This window comes from Rhincodon typus, chromosome 11 (genome assembly GCF_021869965.1).
Source record: "Rhincodon typus isolate 14 chromosome 11, sRhiTyp1.1, whole genome shotgun sequence".
In the NCBI taxonomy this organism is placed as follows: Eukaryota; Metazoa; Chordata; class Chondrichthyes; order Orectolobiformes; family Rhincodontidae; genus Rhincodon; species Rhincodon typus.
Window position 1 is genome coordinate 37,838,407 of NC_063342.1, and position 15,697 is coordinate 37,854,103.

The window sequence follows — 15,697 nt, forward strand, 5'->3', positions numbered from 1 at the left end:
TTTGAAAGCATGTCACATTTCCCCAAGGAGAAACCAAGGAGTGTGATTGTGGTGTCTTGATGTGCGAGGGGTAGGGAAGACGAAGACGTCCCTATCCAAAACGTGTGCTTTATTTTTCCAAGGCATCTGCTATTGTCTTTGTTCAGTCCCCTTTCTGTAAGAGCTCGCGGTAGAAAAAAGCCTCAAAGATGTCACGCTTTAGAATATTGTAATTGTACCTAACCACACTGCTGCGCTGTTGTTATGGGACCTCTAATCATAGCTACCTGTCAGTAAGCTTTCTGGAAAGATACTTTTTAAATAGACCAATGATTGACGTGTCAATGGCAATTTTGTAAAAGAAATAAGGAGCAACAGAAATGTTCCCGGATGGAATAGACTGAAGTTATCATTCAAATCAATGCAAAATGCTGCGGATGTTGGAAATCTGGAATAAACACAGAGAATGCCGGAGAAACTCAACAGGTCTGGCAGCATCTGTGGAGAAAACATTAGCGCTAATGTCTCAAGCCCTGTAAGACTCTTCTTCAGAAGAAGTTCCAAAAAGAAAAAGAATTTCTCCAGCATTCTCTGGGCTTGAAACAGAATTTATGCCTTTTAGGGATTACTTGCGTTTTCGAACAACGCGCGGGAACTTTACCTGCCAATTGCAGCTTCTCCCGCTACTGAACGCTAACTGTTGTGCACCAACAGGAACGGTCAGGATAAAGATACGAAATACTTCAAGGGTGTTCTTAAATTTAAAATTTGGAAAGATCTTTCAGTCTATCAATACCATTCTTTCACAGGCCAATCACAAATTTATTTCCCCATAACCCAATCAAACCCATTCAATGAATGTGCCTGCATGCATTTGAAATTTCTATGCTGTAGCCATTCAGGGCCCAGGATTCCACACAGCACTTGATGACCAAGCTGATTCTTGGCTAATTAAGCTTCCCAACAACAATCTGAAGTAGTTGCATATCTTCCAAAGCATTTTACAACCAATTAAGCACTTCCGAAATATTGTCAGGTTAGTAACTGTAGCAACATGAAGAGGGGTGTTGGTGTATTGGCAGTGTCACTGGGCTAGCAATTCAGAACCTCAAGTTCTGTAGAAATAGGTTCAAATCCCATAGCAGATGGTGAAGTTTTATTTCAACAAAAATCTGGAATAATGCTGGCCATGTAATCATTGACAGTTGTGGTTGGTTGATTGGCGGGGAAGGCAGTGGGAACATCTAGTTCACTAATTACATTTAGGGAAGGAAATCTGCCTTTCTTACCCATTCTGGCCTACTTGTAATTCCAAACCCACAGCAAGGTGGTCGGGCAATTTAGGAGGGGCAACAATTACCAGCCTAGCCAGCAATACACAGATCAAATGCATCAAAACATGCCCCAAACTGCAAAGAGACCATCTGTTTTCAGCAATCTGTTGTGGGATAGTAACTGGGTGTGGTGCTGGGAAGAACTCTTCTTCAAATAGCACCACAGATCTTTTATGTCCTTCAAATGGGACATTCAAATCCATGCTGCAACATCTCACAGCATCTTTCTGCATCCAACAATGCAGCACTCCCTTACTATTTCACTTGCATATGAGTTGAGAATGTAGGCTGAAGTTTCTGAAACGGAACATGATCCCACAAGTTTGGCCTTCTGAGGCAAGAATGCTAACCACTGAGCAAAGGATGAGCTTCAAATCTTTTGAAGCAGATTACAATGAAATCCATAAAAAGTTAGGTTTCATATCATTCGAACAAGAGGAGCATCATAATTGATCCACAAATAATTTTTGAAAATGCTTTAATATTAGAAAGGTTAAGAATCTATGTAGTGGAGCATAATTCTGCTGTTATATTGAAAACTGTTTCATCGATTTATAAAAATAAAACAATTCATAACCATTTAAACAAGTTACTACTGCTGGATGAATAAATACCAGTTATCTTGTGTGCATTATCAGTCTATATGTTACCTGTGGATAGTGATGTAGTGGGTGTCCATCCAAAATGTTCTTGAGGGAATGAATCAATATCACATAAGCGAACTATTTGACATTTTCAAAGGCTTTCAGTATGCATGCCACTTGTAGGAGTGCAACACTACCTACTTTAACATTTTCCAATTTTCCTGATCATGCTTTTAGAATCACACTTTTCTTATTACATCTGTTCACGATGTTTAAACTGCAACTGCTAACCTTACTCTTTACATTTGTTTCTAATTAGCCTATCTCCCCTACATAACACTCTGGGCCTTGTCCTTTCAGTTTCTTATTTGAATTTACAGTTAAAGATGGTATTTTTCTGAATGGCTTCCTTTTTTCATTCAGCCTCCTGCCTGACCTGAGCTACAGCTCACCTCTGTTCTATCACCAGTTGCCCAAAGTCCATAGATAAATTCCACTATGTAGCTACTGACCTAACATTTATCTAATCCAACAATCAGTTCCTCTTTCTTCTTTCCCAGCCATTCCCTCCATGCTGCTGTTGCTGAGACTCCAGCCACCCTCTTCTTTGTTTAAACTTTTAGTGATCCTGCTGCAGCTAACTTCCCTGCTACTCGTCACTTAGAATCATAGAATCCCAACAGTGTGGAAGAAGGATATTTGACCCATCGAGTCCACACTGACCCTCCAAAGAACATCCTACCTAGACCCAGTCCCTACCCTATCCCTAAAACCCTGCATTTCCCATGGCCAATCCACCTAACCTGCATATCTTTGGACTGTCAGAGGAAACTGGAGCACCTGGAGGAAATCCACGCAGACACAGGGACAATTTGCAAACTCCATACGGACAGTCGCCCAAGGTTGGATAAAAAATGGGTCCCTGGCACTGTGAGGTGGCAGTGCTAACCACTGAGCCATCATGCCACTCACATTTATTCCCAATTGTCGAAATTTATCCCATGGCCATGAGAAAGGTGTTAGCTGGCTGAGTTTCTGATCATTAGATGGATTGCTGAAATGATTGTGAGCACATTCAACTGACCTAAAAGCAGATTCAAGCTAGAGTCTTGGAACATTGCAGATTTAACAACAACAACAGCAATTTGCACTTATATGGCATCTTTCCATAGTAAAGTAACACTTGTTTCCATGTATGCTGATTAGACAGCAACCTGAGTGGACAGTACTTGCCAACTTGACAAAGAACTAATTGAAGCTGTAAAAGTGACCAGAGTGAATCCACCTAGGACCTCTCTCCTTCTGTGCTTTACAGATGTATTCTTACATTCATGGACAACAAGGAAATAGGGCTATGAGTAGATCAAAAGCTCTCAAATCTGCTCTGTCAACCACTAAAATCATTGCTGATCTTCAACGTCAATATTACTTTCTCCAAATTCCTCATATCCCTTGATTCAGTGAAAGTTTAAAAATCTCAGTTTCAGTCTTGAATATCAGAAAGAAAGTCTTGTATTTGAAGAAACACTTTTTTTGACTGCTGAATATCTCAGAACACTTGAAAGCCAATTAAGTACTTTTGCAATTGTAATCAAAGTAGTAATGTAGGAAATGAAGCTACCAAGCTGCACGTAACAAACTCATACAAACAGCAATGTGCTAATGACCAGATAATTTGTGATGTTGATTCATGGAAGAATATAGGCTGGGATTTGGCCTTGATTGAACATTACATCTGAAAGATAGCACCCCCACGCTCCTCACACCCACCCCACCCTCCCACCCCCGGCAGAACAGTTTTCCCCGAGTACTGCATTGAATTGTCAGTCCTGAATTCTATGTCCAAGCCTTGAAGTGACATTTGGATTGGGAACCTTGTGACTCAGGCAAAAGTACTTCCAACTGAACTATATCTAACAAAATATACTTAGCCAAAGAACATTCACAGGCCTCTATGGCGGAATGTTCCAAATATTCGTGAATCTTTGAGTAAAGAAATTTCTCCTCGTCTCAGTCCTAAAATATTGCCCCTTATACTAAGTCTATCCCCCTATGTTCTAGATTATTCAGAAGGAAAGAATGGTCTGACTTATCCTGCATTTTTCAAAATGGTGAAAGTATAACCAATACCTTCATTTCAAAGCATTTATATTGTTTTTTTTCTCTTCTTAGCCTCTGGGTTCCTAGTCATGGTAAATAACCTGTCATTGTCTACTTTGTCAAGCCACTACTAAGTCTTGTGCTTCTGTTAGATCATCTCTTAATGTGTTAAATTTCATAAGGTATAGGAGCAGAACTAGGCTGTATCGCTCATCCACTCCACCATTCGATCATGGCTGATATGTTTCTCTAATCCATTATGCTATCTTCTTTCCATAACCCTTGATACCCTTACTAATCAAGACCTTTCTCTCTCTGTCTTAAACACACTCAATGACTTGGCCTCCACAGCCCACTGTGTCAATGAGTTCCACAGATTCATCACCCTCTAGCTGAAGAAATTCCTTCTCAGTCAGTTCTAAAGGGTCATCCTTTTACTCTGTAGCCTCAGTTCCTAATCTTTCCTACTAGTGGAAACGTCTTCTCCACATCCACTCTATCCAGTCCTCTCAGTATTCTGGGATAGTAGGAACTGCCGATGCTGGAGAATCTGAGATAACACGGTGTAGAGCTGAATGAACACAGCAGGCCAAGCAGCATCAGAGGAGCAGGAAAGCTGATGTTTCACTGCGAAGCATCTTCTAAGGATGCCCACCTTAAAGAAGTTGAAGGGTCTCGACCCAAAACGTCAGCTTTCCTGCTCCTCTGATGCTGCTTGGCCTGCTGTGTTCATCCAGCTCTACACCATGTTACCTCACAGTATACTGTAAGTTTCAATGAGATCCCCCTTCTTCCTTCTGAATTACATTGAGTCCAGACCCAGAGTCTTCAACCGCTCTCCACGTAACGAGCCCTTCATTTCCGGGATCATTCTTGTAAACTTCCTTTGGATCCCCTCTAACACCAGCACATCCTCCCTTAGACACAGGGCTGAAAGCCGCTCACAATATTCCAAATGCAATCTGACCAGAGCCTTATACAGCCTCAGCAGTACATCTTAGCTCTTTTATTCTAGCCCTCTTGAAATGTATGCTAACATTGCAATTGCAATTGCATTCCTAATTGTCAACTGAACCTGCATGCTTACCTTCAGAGAATTCTGAGCTAGCATCCCCAAGTCCCATTAGACTCCAAAATTCCAAATCCCATTTAGAAAATAGTCTATGCTGCTATTATTTCTACCAAAGTACATAATGTCACAGTTTGTATTTAACCCATATTGAATTCCATCTGCCACTTCTTTACCCTCTCTCTTAGCCTGTCCAGGTACTTCTGCACCTCACCACTTCTTCAACACTATCTGTCCCTCCACCTATCTTCATATCATCTGCAAACTGTAATGATTGAAACAATGGCCAGGTGGATCTCATTGACTATGAGATTCTTGATTGGCGTTGTTATCTGGACCAATCAGGAAGCCCTGGCTGACAGATATAAACAGGAGATTCAGAAGGGCTCCTCAGTCTAGGAACTGCCTTTGAGCTGGTTGGTCAGAGCCCATGTACTGTGCACATGTAAATACAGGATGACTTGGTGATGGGATACTGGCCTCTGTGCAGTTACTTCAAAAACTTAGCAACAATGTCCTCCATTTCTTCATCCAGATTGTGAATGTATAGCATGAACGGTTGTGGTCCCAACACTGACCCCGGTGGAACTCCACTAGTCGCTGGCTGCCATCCTGAAAAAGACCCCTTTATCCCGATTATTACCTTCTGTCAGTCAGCCAAACCTTTATCCATGCCAATACATTGCCGCCAATACCATCGACCCTTATTCACAACCCTCTATGTGGCAACTTGTCAAAGGCTTTCTGGAAATCCAAATAAATTATGTCTACTGGGTCTTCTTTGTCTAACTTGTTCATTACCGTCACAAAGAATTCTAACAGATTTGTCAGGCATAACCTCCCCTTGACAAAGCTGTGCTGACTCAGCCCTATTTTACCATACAATCCCGAGAACTCCGTGAGGGTACTGCCAGTGAGTACAGGCTCAGTTTTTCATCACAATACAAACCTCTCAATCCAGAAATGAATCAAGAAAGTCTTCACTGTACTGCCACTAATGCAAGTATATCCTTACTTAGATTTGGTGACCAAAACTACACACAATACTACATGGGTGGTTTTATCATATCCCTACACAACTGTAGCAAGACTTCCTTATTGCTGTACTCCAATCCCTTTGCAATATGGGCCATATGTTTTTAATCTTCCTAGAAACTGCCTGCATGCTAATGGTTGTGTGTTTTTTTTCACAAATACATCCATGTTCCTCTGAGCATTAACACTTAAAACGTTTGTGGATTTTAATAATATTTTGCTGCTGTTTCCTTACTACTGAAGTATATGACCTCTCATTTTCGTACATTATACTGCATCTGTCACCTTGTTGGTCACACATTTCTCCTGTCTATTTCCTTGCCTCTTCTTCACAGCTTCCATTCCCAAGTCTCTCTGAACACCAACATTAACAAGTTTCACACCTCTGAAAAATATTCTGCTCTTCTATTCTTACCACCTTACACTTCACACATTATACTCCATCTGCCAAGTTGTTGCCCATTCATGTTGTGCCTGTATAACCAGAACTGGGAAATATTTGTCTCAGTCTCATTGTCCAAGTCATCAACATGGATTGTAAATAGTTGAGGCCATACTGATCTTTGTGGCACTCAATTATTTACAACCTGTACATTTGAAAAAGCTCTATTTTTACCTACTCTCTGCTTCCTACCCAGTAACCAATCCTCAATGCATAAAAATATAAATAGTAAATTGGTAATGAACGATTTAAATATTACTGAAAAAAGGCACATTTTGGCAAAGCTTTTTGTTGTGTACTCATCAGGACTTTTCACAAGAATTCACAGGGAAAGCCAACATTTACAATGCTTGAGAGGAGAGTGATGACATTGGTTGGCAAGCAGATTGTCATTGACACTATGTTGTGAGTTTTGCAACAGAGGGTTGGGTGCAGTCAGTACCTTGCTTGTTGCGAACAGCTGAAAAGACATGCTGAAATGTTGATATGATCTGCAGTCTTTGAGATATCAGTACTGAAATTCATATACATATTATTCATATGTGGGCTAGGCAGAATGTCCTTTTGGCTTGACAGCAACATCTTGTTAGTGTTGAACACAATTCCTATTACTCCTGAATGCTAGCAGCATAAAAGAGCTACCTTCACTTGTTGATCAAAATTTTGAGATAGCTTTAATCTGAGGCAGACAGGGTACTTTTTCCCTTGAATTTGTGTTCTTGCAATATGTTCTGATGAGTACAAGATGAAAAGCTTTGACAAAATGTGTACTTTTGCAGCAGTACCCACACTAATATATCGCGTCTAATTCTAAGAGCCCACAATTTGGATATTAACGTTCTGTGATGAATCTTGCTAAATAGAAATCCAAACACACAACATGTATTGTTTCCCCTTTATTGACCCTGCCACTAATTACATCCTAGACATTGTGAAATCCTAACACCACCCAGTATTGTTAGATCCTGCTGCCTAATGCAATTAGACTCAGCAATGTTCTATGGCTCATCTCCCCAGTCCTTAAAAGCCACTTCCAATAAATCTGTCCTCTGTGCCCATTTCCCTGCATCAAGATCCCAGGAGTGACTTCATGTCAGTCTGACACCAAGGAGCTCCCCTCACAAGATTCATCTACTTTCTGGTCTACCTACAAATTCTCCAGACTCCAAGACCCCTCAACATTTAAACAGCACAGAAAAACACATTCAACTGTTCCTACATTCCCAACCAAAACTTGGAGGATCGTCATTCTCCAAATGAGCCTGAACTCTTGAACCACCATTAATACCAAATGCAGGGTGTACATGCTCCCCCTCAACCTCAACTCTCTCTGATGCCATTGAAACAGAGAATTCTTCACTTTTGATATGAGTCAGCTGTGGGTCAGTGACAGCATTTATCTCTGAATCAGAAAGCAGACTGTCCAAGTTTCACTTAAGGTTTACACTCCAGGGTAATTTTGAAGGACTGCTGCATTATTGGATGTGCCTGTCTTTCAGATGATAAATAGAGATCCCGTCACCTCTCTTAGCTGGAAGTAAAATATTCTATGACACTGTATTAAAGAAGAACAGAGGTGTTATCCCTGCTATCCTCTTCAATACTTATCACTCAATCAACATCACAAAATCAGGCAATCTGTCCATTACGCACTGCTGTTTCTGGTCCCCTGCTGTGTCCAATGAACAAATTGGCTGCACTGTTTCCAACATTATAATACTGACTGAGCATCAAAAGTAGGTCATTAACTGTAACGTGTTCTGGGATTTCCTGAAGACATGAAATTTGCTTTTTTAATTGAATGTCTTTTTCCTATGAAATCATCCCTTTTCTTCAAATGCCAGGAACATCCCCAATCCTGTCACATCATAGAAACCCTTAATTCTGCCACACCATACATTTCTCATCTCAGAGCTTCCTAACTCAGCCCACTACCACTTCCAATACTGCCAGTGCATAGACATTCCACTGTCTACATCACATGTTTGAAATTTGATTCAGCTAAAAATAAGTACATGGTGCTCAGGGAGTTCACAACAGCTCATTGTCCACATGAATACAAGGACATCATGAAATCTATGCAAGCATCTCAATGGCACGGATAGAAGGTGCAACCAACATTACCAGTTACAACATTGGAAAAATATCAAAGGCCTCATCAGAGATCTCTTGGCAAGAATTTTATTTTCCCTTCATCCCTACACCACCTGCAACCTCAACATCACTATTCACTGTTATCCTCTCCCAAGATTCATTTCACCACCTTACAATCACTCATCACACTTTATCACTGCTACCTCATTTCACCATCACTGCAACGCCCTATTCTCCACACATCATTGTTAACACAACACTATTTGCCCACAACAATCACATCATCTAAACAGCAAGTTTATTTATTTATATATTATTATTGACATTTTAAATTCCTCCAATACACACAATGGACACTTCTGAAGGAGCCCAATCTAATGTACCTGGTGTTGCAACTAATGTGGAATAAACATGCACACATTACTATACCTAAGTGCCATGATACAGTTTAAAATGGATGCAGCATGGTTGAACTCCTAGTCATCTCTCCCTGATTCACCTTGAATAGTACCATCTGAAATCTACTACAAAATACCAAATAGACAAATTGCATTACTTTCATGAGTTATAATTTTTAGGAGTGGAATACTAAATCAAACAGTAATATTGGAACTATTGTGAAAATTGGGAATAGCTAGTTAAACATATGTCAAGTGTGCAAATGACATTGCAAGACATTGTAACACATGCCATGGAACTCATTAACCTATACATGCAAGACAGAAGATTTGCATGAATCTAAATTGTAGTCTCAACTTTCTTCTGATTTTTCTCCCTTGCCCTTCTTTCTATAAAACAATCATGATGCTAAGATAGGCTACCATATATCACAATGACTTGCCAATATATCTTTTTATGTCAGCACTCTGTAAGTGTGTACATAGAGCGTGACAGGATATCTAATGAATGTGGCCCACAGTTGAGTTTCAACCTTAGCTAAATTTTATCCTTCGTTCACACGTACAAAATTCCAACAAGTGTAACCAGATATTAATTAAAACAGTTATCCTTTCCCTAAAATCCTGACACTGAAGTTAGTTTTAGCGCACAGCCATCCTGAATGAGATTAACTGCTTCAATATATATAAGGAATCAAAATTGAGCCATCTTTTATCATGTGGAATGCCACATAACACAACACATTTATTCACTGAACCATGGGGAGGGATGCAGCCATTAATTTAATGTCAGTGCTACAGGCAGAATATTTTCTCTTTATGTAATTGTGTTTTTAAAAATCTTGAACATAGTCCATGTCCATAAACCATCAGAGTAAGTGTCAGAATGTCAAAGCTAAAAAGTATACATTACTGCTTTATATGTCACATCTTTCTGATTGGTGTAATTAATAATTTGATCGATAGATTTGTTAAAATATAATCAGCTATGATAAAGTATCACAAGCAAAAAGAAACTCTCGGAAGAACTGATGTATTTTGCATTTCTTTCAGTTTTGAAATTTGTCCATAAAATTGCCCATGTCTTGTGGGAATTCATCCAGGAGTTTAATGTAGAAGCTTATTCCATTTCATGAGTCTAGGATTTGAGTTCAGTCCCTTTCATGAATATTCCTTTCTTCTGCTAAATCTCAATAAATGCGAGATCATTCTGACCTGCATGTGTGGATGACCTCAATGTTAATGACTACTGCTAGCTCTCCAATAGGCTATTCAATCTCACATTATTAAATAGAGAAAGATGTATTAATGGTCCATATTTTGCAGTTGTGATATCAGCTACACTGCTAACATTTGCTAACATAACAACCATGAAACCAATAGCAAACATCTAGCAGCTGCACAAGCTTGCTGACAGTATGTATGGCAGGCCTGTGGCCATTGGAGGTGAACTCAAGAACTAGCTAACCAGCAGTCATTATAGGCAGTCTGCCCCTTTTAAGGGGAAGCTGCACCGGAACACTCAAACCTGGAAACAACCGAAACAGAAACACTCATGGTGAAGAAAAATAGAGCATCATCCCAGGGAGAGGGGTCCAAGATATTTCCATGTTGTTCGGGGACAGCAATGATGGATGTGCAGAGAAGGAGAGAGGGCATTTTTCGCTCAGGGGTCAGGTGACTCACAAGGTACATCCTCAGAAAGAAATGTAAATATATGACCAGGGATTCCAGAGTCTGATGCTTGAAACCCGGCAGCACAATGGAAAGATTTTTAATGGATGTTTTCTATGTATGTCCCAATTCTGTTCATGATTTTTGCCTGATATTAGAATGGTTTTAGGTCCATTCTGTGACATGTTGAAGAAAAGTGTGTTATGATCTGGAGAATCCCACAAAATTATGCTACAATCTGGCGAAAGACCGGCAATATTTTTATTTAAAGTAAATTAATCTTAAGATCCGAGATACTTATTAACAGAATAAAGCCAAAAGGTTCTGTAATTTTAAACAAACTGCACTTTACCATGCAAGATTAGAAAAGTGAAGCAACAAACAAAATATAATGATTTACACTCTAACGTAAAGTATTATAGAATTAAGTAAATGCAAGTTAATAGGTAATCTGTGGTAAAACATCCCACAGACCACACATTAAGTAATGGATGCAGTCAAGACAGATTGCACATACGCCTCAGCAAATCCATTCCACCTCCCCACCAACCAAGACAGTAATGTCACTTTAGTCACCAAATCTGTTTAAAACTTAATCTCTTTTACAAGGGATTCCAATTCTTGAATTTTCAAGAGTTAGCTTTGCAACTTCTGGAGTTGCCACTGCACCATGGACTGTCTCAATGACTGCTCATGTCTGGTAATTCAATATCATTCCTGAGACTGTGTCCTATTGAATTCTCAAAACTGTATTCCAGCACCCACGCATGTCATAATTCCAGCTCTTTTGCAGACAGGGTGCTCCACTAAGCTGGCACTGCCCCTGGGATCCTCTGCACTTTACTATTTCTGAGCTTCAGTAAATTATGAATTGTTCCCAGGGCTTCTTCTGAGACCAAACTCTCTCCAACACAATGCCAGGAATTCAGCACTACTTTCTCAGCTCTACTGGACATCTCCTAAGGCCTGACTAACTGCAGACTGCCAGCACCAACAACTTTGTAGTCTGGAGTCTCTTCCTCCTGTTTCTAAAAATCTGATCAACTATCAGCCTAAAAGTATAGCCTTTAACTTTGATTGCCTCCAACCAACTGACTAAAACTGATTTTTGAAATGCTGTTCAGTGACCCTTGAATTTTTTTGTGTGTTTTATTGAAAAGCTCACAAGTTTTCCTGACTTTGTTCCTAGGCAGGATTGAGTGGAATAAATGTTGAAACATCCTACGCTTATATTACAATTTAAAGTCAACTAACTCCCCACAGGTACCAAATTTGACAGCACATGGTTAGGAGTATTGAAAAATAGATTTTATCATATATATTGAATGGGAATAATCTAATGCATAAGATTCTTATCATGCATGCAAGAGAAGCATGACAACAGATACACAACATGTTCATTATGAAACAAACTATGACTTGAAGTCAAATGTGACACTTAAAACTAAATGGAATTCAAACTGTCATCAGTCATGTCATAGATGATGGTCAAGAGAAGCCTACATCATTTGTGATGTGTAATCTCCCTGAGAGTGAGTACAACTATATGTATATAGAAATGAAAGCACTGATTAACCTTCAAAATCAAAAGTTTCCACCAGATATTGTTGGTAAACTTTGTCCTTCATACGTTATAAACCCCTAGTAGCTAGCTAGCCCAGGACCAAAGTCTACAAAGATGATGGTAGTGTCAAGGATACTTCTGTCACAATATTTAACATCTCAGTTTGAAGGATAATGCATTGTGATGTTTGCCTCATGAGGGCTATTAATTAATCTTTGAAGATTTGGCAGTGATCTGGTATTTATGGAGAGAGAAACAGAGTTAATGTTTCAAGTCCAATGTGGCTCTTCTTCAACACTTCTGAACAAGTGTCATACCATACTCAAATTATAAATCTATTTTCTCTCTCCATAGATGCAACCAGACCCACTGAGTTTCTCCAGAATTTCTGTTTTTATTTCAGATTTCTAGCATCCACAGTATTTATTTTTAATCTTTGAAAGTGAAATCCATACAATAGGAATAGTAAATGATTACTTTACAATCACTGCAACTAAAATTGAAGCTAAAATTCAGAAACTTCAGTGTTGGAAAGATCTCAGGAACAAACATTGAATAGACTTTGACTGGCAAACAATCAAGGAAATGAACCTATTCCATAATGGTTACAATGAATTGACATGTGAGCAGAGCTGCATCAATTGGAGTCACAGGGTGGTGGTACTGAATTCTTTGAGAGATACAATTTTACCAGAATTTCCATACTGAACTCACAGGAAAAGTTACGATGAAATCTATAGCAAAAGGTTTTGATTATTGGCTTTGTGTATGTATTGATCTTGAATCACTGATTTAAAGAAATCATCTGCCAAAACTGTAGAAACAGATGAGTAAAAGCTCATTTGCAGTCATGATTTTGGCCACCTCAACCAATCAAAAGAGTTCATGGAGATTTTTGTGAGGAGGAAAATGACAATTTTGTGGTATCCATTGTTAGTCACTCAAAGTGGAGCAAAGTAAAGTACATGCGGTAAGACATCAATATTGAATGAATAATTGAGGACTTACATTCTATTTTTGTTTGTTACCAGTGGAACCAATCTTAGAAATGGCCCACAATTTAACTTTTCTCTGTTCCAAAATTTCATGGAGCAAATTAAGACCATAAGACATAGGAGAAGAAATAGGCCATTCAGCCCATTGAGTCTGCTCCACCATTCAATGAGATCATGGCTGATCTGATAATTCTCAAATCTATATTCCTGCCTTTTCACCATAACCCTTGATTCCCTTACAGATTAAAGGTCTATCTCAACCTTCAATATACATAATGACTCAGCCTCAATAGACCTCTGTGGTAAAGAATTCCATAGATTCACTATCCTCTGAGAGAAGAAACTCCTCATCTCTGCCTTAAATGTGTGATCCCTTATTCTTAGACTGTACCTTAAGGTTCTACATTCTCACACAAGGAGAGTTGGTGTCAAATGTACTTCATTCTCCTTTACTATTCGGTATCAAACAAAGCATCCAAAATAATTGTTAGGATTATTAAAGAACTGCTCAAAAAAGAAAGCTTGCTTGATATTCAAATCTCAGCAGAAAAATGTGACATCTAATCTCTTGCTGATGTATAGATCAACCCCAGTTCTTCTACAGAGTGGACACTCACTTAGCTTTTGAGGAAGGGAAATTTGATGGCATTTGTGAATCTGATTCAATCAAACTTGACTGTTGGAGGTGAAGACAAATAGTTCAGTAAGCAACATCAGTGTGCAGGCAGAAGGGAATGCAGTTTTAAATAGTATTAGCCCGAAATTATGCTCTGAGCCCCCATAATAAGTCATACAAGCAATGTATGAGAAGCATAGTGGAAGTTTGTGGAATCAAAAAATACTTAGTTGAAATTAATGGAAATGGTTACAAAAACCACATGATCCTGATTCAAAACATAAGCCATAACAACTTGGTCATGTGCTATGCCAGAGTTTGGAACATTGTAGACTTCAATTACTGCAGTACCAATTTCTTAGAAAGAAGCATAATTTTCTTTGGGTGCTGAACCAAAACCACTCAGTCTAAATCCTAATTCAAAGGAAGGTTTCGAAAAGCAGTTACTAAACTTGCTTTGTGAATGCAGTTCAAAGACGAAAAGTCCATTTCAATAATGCCCAGTGTGCGTATCCATAAAGGTTTCTTGTTTTTGTCTCAATTTTGAAGGTTAATTAGTGAAACAGGAAAAAGCTAATTGAACAGAAACAAAATACTTTTTTAGATGGAGTTAGCAGTTAATTCATTCGTATGGTATGCAGTGTGCAGTAATGTAATAAAACATGTGGAAAAGCTAACTTTTGTTTTTTTGGTTGATTTGTACAGCCATTCATATGTAACAAAGATGAACTCTCTTCATATTGTGTCTGTCAGATTGATGACCTCCTAATGGTAGCACTACCTTGTATGCGATGTGACAGTGTTTTATGTACTTACTGGATGGACCCAGAGGTGTAAAGGTTGAAGGTGATAGCAAATTTCATGACAACTGGCAGGGTTTCCCTCATCCTGGTGTCAAGTTCCTCACATGACTACAGGAGGTAACACAGCTCACTGACCACTTTTACTTTTATACCCAAGTCCGCTGTGAAATTCTTTATTCATTCACGGGATGAGGGCATCGCTGGCTAGGCACCATTTATTGCCCATCACGAATTGTTATGAGCCACCCACATTGCTGTGGGTCTGGGGTCACATGTAGGCCAGACCAGGTAAGGATGGCCGTTTCCTTCCCTGAAGGACATTAGAGAACCAGACGGGTTTTTCCGACAATCGGCAATGGATTCATGGTCATCATTAGACTCTTAAATCCAGATATTTATTGAATTCAAATTCCACCATCTGCCGTGGTGGGATTCGAACCCGGGTTCCCCCAGAACGTTACCTGAGTCTCTGGATTAACAGTCCAACGATAATACCACTAGGTCATTGCCTCCCCGTGCTCGTTTGTCAGGTCAAGGTTGGAATTCCCTGGGGTGAGGGAGTCCAATATTAGAGGGCATAGGTTTAAGGTGAGAGGGGAGATTTAAAAGTGACCTAAGGGGCAACGTTTTCACAGAGGGTGGTGCATGTATGGAATGAGCTGCCACATGAAGTGGTGGAGGCTGGTACAATTACAACATTTAAAAGGCATGTGGATGGATATATGAATCGGAAGGTCTAGAGGGATATGGGCTAAATGGGACTAGATTAATTTAGGAACTCTGGTCGGCATGGACGAGTTGGACTGAAAGGATCTGTTTCTATGTTGTACAGCTCTATGACCCTATAACCCTAAGTGCTCTCTGAAAAACTTTGGTTAGTAGGGCCTTTAGGGAAAACCATTAAACCATAGATTACTTACAACACAAAAGAGACCATTCAGCCCATTGTGCCCTAACCTGCTGAATAAACTAGCCAAACATTTGAAAGTGTGAGGGCGCGATTTGATTGA